General features: G+C 40.2%; 9 non-coding genes across 9 annotated transcripts in view; all 9 read right to left on the bottom strand.

Moving 5' to 3' along the window:
• Window positions 1–438: 438 nt before the first annotated feature.
• LOC113074773 (5S ribosomal RNA) lies at window positions 439–557 on the bottom strand. The gene has a single exon (XR_003280778.1). It is a non-coding gene; the product is annotated as a 5S ribosomal RNA (ribosomal RNA).
• A 512-nt stretch (window positions 558–1,069) lies between these two features.
• Window positions 1,070–1,188, bottom strand: LOC113074702 (5S ribosomal RNA). The gene has a single exon (XR_003280715.1). It is a non-coding gene; the product is annotated as a 5S ribosomal RNA (ribosomal RNA).
• Window positions 1,189–1,547: 359 nt separating this feature from the next.
• On the bottom strand, window positions 1,548–1,666 carry LOC113074737 (5S ribosomal RNA). Its single transcript, XR_003280748.1, has one exon. It is a non-coding gene; the product is annotated as a 5S ribosomal RNA (ribosomal RNA).
• Window positions 1,667–2,173: 507 nt separating this feature from the next.
• Window positions 2,174–2,292, bottom strand: LOC113074772 (5S ribosomal RNA). Its single transcript, XR_003280777.1, has one exon. It is a non-coding gene; the product is annotated as a 5S ribosomal RNA (ribosomal RNA).
• A 506-nt stretch (window positions 2,293–2,798) lies between these two features.
• LOC113074770 (5S ribosomal RNA) lies at window positions 2,799–2,917 on the bottom strand. The gene has a single exon (XR_003280775.1). It is a non-coding gene; the product is annotated as a 5S ribosomal RNA (ribosomal RNA).
• A 502-nt stretch (window positions 2,918–3,419) lies between these two features.
• Window positions 3,420–3,539, bottom strand: LOC113074749 (5S ribosomal RNA). Its single transcript, XR_003280759.1, has one exon. It is a non-coding gene; the product is annotated as a 5S ribosomal RNA (ribosomal RNA).
• Window positions 3,540–3,896: 357 nt separating this feature from the next.
• Window positions 3,897–4,015, bottom strand: LOC113074736 (5S ribosomal RNA). The gene has a single exon (XR_003280747.1). It is a non-coding gene; the product is annotated as a 5S ribosomal RNA (ribosomal RNA).
• Window positions 4,016–4,520: 505 nt separating this feature from the next.
• Window positions 4,521–4,639, bottom strand: LOC113074701 (5S ribosomal RNA). Its single transcript, XR_003280714.1, has one exon. It is a non-coding gene; the product is annotated as a 5S ribosomal RNA (ribosomal RNA).
• A 359-nt stretch (window positions 4,640–4,998) lies between these two features.
• LOC113074735 (5S ribosomal RNA) overlaps window positions 4,999–5,000 on the bottom strand; it is a 119-nt gene continuing 117 nt past the window's right edge. Inside the window, exon 1 of the ribosomal RNA XR_003280746.1 lies at window positions 4,999–5,000. This exon is cut by the window's right edge and continues 117 nt beyond it. This is a non-coding gene — a ribosomal RNA (5S ribosomal RNA).

Here is a 5,000-nt window from a genome sequence, read left to right as displayed (position 1 = left end):
AAGAAAACCCAAAAGCTTAAAGCACCTGGTATTCCTAGCCGGTCTCTCATCCAAGTACTAACCAGACCTAAGCCTGCTAAGATTCAGAGATTGGGCATTGACTCTTTTTTTTTGTTCTTTTTTTTTTTTGCACAATTATTATATAATTTGTGAAATTTTCCAAAAAGTTTAAAGCACCTGGTATTCCCAGGCAGTGTCCCATCCATGTACTAACCAGGCCCAAACCTGCTAATATTCAGAAATCGGGCATTGACTCTATGTTTTGGCAAAATTATTATATACTAAGTGAAAATTTTCCAAAAAGTTTAAAGCACCTGGTATTCCCAGGCAGTCTCCCATCCATGTACTAACCAGACCCAAACCTGCTAATATTCAGAGACCGGCATTGACTCTATTTTTTGGCAGAATTATTATATACTAACTGAAAAATTTCCAAAAAGCTTACAGCACCTGGTATTCCCAGGCGGTCTCCCATCCAAGTACTAACCAGGCCCAAACCTGCTTAGCTTCCGAGATCAGACGAGATCGGGCATAGCCAGGTTGGTATGGCCGTAAGCGAAGACTGCCGCAAAGAGAAGGCTATTTAGAGATCAGCCAATCTAATCGCCAGTACATTATATAAGTAGGAAAGAAAACCCAAAAGCTTAAAGCACCTGGTATTCCTAGCCGGTCTCTCATCCAAGTACTAACCAGACCTAAGCCTGCTAAGATTCAGAGATTGGGCATTGACTCTTTTTTTTTTTTTTCTTTTTTTTTTTTGCAAAATTATTATATAATTTGTGAAATTTTCCAAAAAGTTTAAAGCACCTGGTATTCCCAGGCAGTGTCCCATCCATGTACTAACCAGGCCCAAACCTGCTAATATTCAGAAATCGGGCATTGACTCTATTTTTTGGCAAAATTATTATATACTAAGTGAAAATTTTCCAAAAAGTTTAAAGCACCTGGTATTCCCAGGCAGTCTCCCATCCATGTACTAACCAGGCCCAAACCTGCTAATATTCAGAAATGGGGCATTGACTCTATTTTTTGGCAAAATTATTATATACTAACTGAAAAATTTCCAAAAAGCTTACAGCACCTGGTATTCCCAGGCGGTCTCCCATCCAAGTACTAACCAGGCCCAAACCTGCTTAGCTACCGAGATCAGACGAGTTCGGGCATAGCCAGGTTGGTATGGCCGTAAGCGAAGACTGCCGCAAAGAGAAGGCTATTTAGAGATCAGCCAATCTAATCGCCAGTACATTATATAAGTAGGAAAGAAAACCCAAAAGCTTAAAGCACCTGGTATTCCTAGCCGGTCTCTCATCCAAGTACTAACCAAACCTAAGCCTGCTAAGATTCAGAGATTGGGCATTGACTCTTTTTTTTTTGGCAAAATTATTATATAATTTATGAAATTTTCCAAAAAGTTTAAAGCACCTGGTATTCCCAGGCAGTCTCCCATCAATGTACTAACCAGGCCCAAACCTGCTAATATTCAGAAATCGGGCATTGACTCTATTTTTTGGCAAAATTATTATATACTAAGTGAAAATTTTCCAAAAAGCTTACAGCACCTGATATTCCCAGGCGGTCTCCCATCCAAGTACTAACCAGGCCCAAACCTGGTTAGCTTCCGAGATCAGACGAGATCGGGTATAGCCAGGATGGTATGGCCGTAAGCGAAGACTGCTGCAAAGAGAAGGCTATTTAGAGATCAGCCAATCTAATCGCCAGTACATTATATAAGTAGGAAAGAAAACCCAAAAGCTTAAAGCACCTGGTATTCCTAGCCGGTCTCTCATCCAAGTACTAACCAGACCTAAGCCTGCTAAGATTCAGAGATTGGGCATCGACTCTTTTTTTTTTTTTTTTTTTTTTTTGCAAAATTATTATATAATTTGTGAAATTTTCCAAAAAGTTTAAAGCACCTGGTATTCCCAGGCAGTCTCCCATCCATGTACTAACCAGGCCCAAACCTGCTAATATTCAGAAATCGGGCATTGACTCTATTTTTTGGCAAAATTATTATATACTAAGTGAAAATTTTCCAAAAAGTTTAAAGCACCTGGTATTCCCAGGCAGTCTCCCATCCATGTACTAACCAGACCCAAACCTGCTAATATTCAGAGACCGGCATTGACTCTATTTTTGGCAAAATTATTATATACTAACTGAAAAATTTCCAAAAAGCTTACAGCACCTGGTATTCCCAGGCGGTCTCCCATCCAAGTACTAACCAGGCCCAAACCTGCTTAGCTTCCGAGATCAGACGAGATCGGGCATAGCCAGGTTGGTATGGCCGTAAGCAAAGACTGCCGCAAAGAGAAGGCTATTTAGAGATCAGCCAATCTAATCGCCAGTACATTATATAAGTAGGAAAGAAAACCCAAAAGCTTAAAGCACCTGGTATTCCTAGCCGGTCTCTCATCCAAGTACTAACCAGACCTAAGCCTGCTAAGATTCAGAGATTGGGCATTGACTCTTTTTTTTTGTTCTTTTTTTTTTTGCACAATTATTATATAATTTGTGAAATTTCCAAAAAGTTTAAAGCACCCTGGTATTCCCAGGCAGTGTCCCATCCATGTACTAACCAGGCCCAAACCTGCTAATATTCAGAAATCGGGCATTGACTCTATGTTTTGGCAAAATTATTATATACTAAGTGAAAATTTTCCAAAAGTTTAAAGCACCTGGTATTCCCAGGCAGTCTCCCATCCATGTACTAACCAGACCCAAACCTGCTAATATTCAGAGACCGGCATTGACTCTATTTTTTGGCAGAATTATTATATACTAACTGAAAATTTCCAAAAAGCTTACAGCACCTGGTATTCCCAGGCGGTCTCCCATCCAAGTACTAACCAGGCCCAAACCTGCTTAGCTTCCGAGATCAGACGAGATCGGGCATAGCCAGGTTGGTATGGCCGTAAGCGAAGACTGCCGCAAAGAGAAGGCTATTTAGAGATCAGCCAATCTAATCGCCAGTACATTATATAAGTAGGAAAGAAAACCCAAAAGCTTAAAGCACCTGGTATTCCTAGCCGGTCTCTCATCCAAGTACTAACCAGACCTAAGCCTGCTAAGATTCAGAGATTGGGCATCGACTCTTTTTTTTTTTTTTTTTTGGCAAAATTATTATATAATTTGTGAAATTTTCCAAAAAGTTTAAAGCACCTGGTATTCCCAGGCAGTCTCCCATCCATGTACTAACCAGGCCCAAACCTGCTAATATTCAGAAATCGGGCATTGACTCTATTTTTTGGCAAAATTATTATATACTAAGTGAAAATTTTCCAAAAAGTTTAAAGCACCTGGTATTCCCAGGCAGTCTCCCATCCATGTACTAACCAGGCCCAAACCTGCTAATATTCAGAAATGGGGCATTGACTCTATTTTTTGGCAAAATTATTATATACTAACTGAAAATTTCCAAAAGCTTACAGCACCTGGTATTCCCAGGCGGTCTCCCATCCAAGTACTAACCAGGGCCCAAACCTGCTTAGCTACCGAGATCAGACGAGTTCGGGCATAGCCAGGTTGGTATGGCCGTAAGCGAAGACTGCCGCAAAGAGAAGGCTATTTAGAGATCAGCCAATCTAATCGCCAGTACATTATATAAGTAGGAAAGAAAACCCAAAAGCTTAAAGCACCTGGTATTCCTAGCCGGTCTCTCATCCAAGTACTAACCAAACCTAAGCCTGCTAAGATTCAGAGATTGGGCATTGACTCTTTTTTTTGGCAAAATTATTATATAATTATTGAAATTTTCCAAAAAAGTTTAAAGCACCTGGTATTCCCAGGCAGTCTCCCATCAATGTACTAACCAGGCCCAAACCTGCTAATATTCAGAAATCGGGCATTGACTCTATTTTTTGGCAAAATTATTATATACTAAGTGAAAATTTCCAAAAAGCTTACAGCACCTGATATTCCCAGGCGGTCTCCCATCCAAGTACTAACCAGGCCCAAACCTGGTTAGCTTCCGAGATCAGACGAGATCGGGTATAGCCAGGATGGTATGGCCGTAAGCGAAGACTGCTGCAAAGAGAAGGCTATTTAGAGATCAGCCAATCTAATCGCCAGTACATTATATAAGTAGGAAAGAAAACCCAAAAGCTTAAAGCACCTGGTATTCCTAGCCGGTCTCTCATCCAAGTACTAACCAGACCTAAGCCTGCTAAGATTCAGAGATTGGGCATTGACTCTTTTTTTTTTCTTTTTTTTTTGCAAAATTATTATATAATTTGTGAAATTTTCCAAAAAGTTTAAAGCACCTGGTATTCCCAGGCAGTGTCCCATCCATGTACTAACCAGGCCCAAACCTGCTAATATTCAGAAATCGGGCATTGACTCTATGTTTTGGCAAAATTATTATATACTAAGTGAAAATTTTCCAAAAAGTTTAAAGCACCTGGTATTCCCAGGCAGTCTCCCATCCATGTACTAACCAGACCCAAACCTGCTAATATTCAGAGACCGGCATTGACTCTATTTTTTGGCAGAATTATTATATACTAACTGAAAAATTTCCAAAAAGCTTACAGCACCTGGTATTCCCAGGCGGTCTCCCATCCAAGTACTAACCAGGCCCAAACCTGCTTAGCTACCGAGATCAGACGAGTTCGGGCATAGCCAGGTTGGTATGGCCGTAAGCGAAGACTGCCGCAAAGAGAAGGCTATTTAGAGATCAGCCAATCTAATCGCCAGTACATTATATAAGTAGGAAAGAAAACCCAAAAGCTTAAAGCACCTGGTATTCCTAGCCGGTCTCTCATCCAAGTACTAACCAAACCTAAGCCTGCTAAGATTCAGAGATTGGGCATTGACTCTTTTTTTTTTGGCAAAATTATTATATAATTTATGAAATTTTCCAAAAAGTTTAAAGCACCTGGTATTCCCAGGCAGTCTCCCATCAATGTACTAACCAGGCCCAAACCTGCTAATATTCAGAAATCGGGCATTGACTCTATTTTTTGGCAAAATTATTATATACTAAGTGAAAATTTTCCAAAAAG

Source organism: Carassius auratus, unplaced genomic scaffold, assembly GCF_003368295.1.
Source record: "Carassius auratus strain Wakin unplaced genomic scaffold, ASM336829v1 scaf_tig00015406, whole genome shotgun sequence".
Lineage (NCBI taxonomy): Eukaryota > Metazoa > Chordata > Actinopteri > Cypriniformes > Cyprinidae > Carassius > Carassius auratus.
Note: the sequence above shows the minus strand (reverse complement) of the source record. Positions and strands in the feature narration are given on the sequence as shown.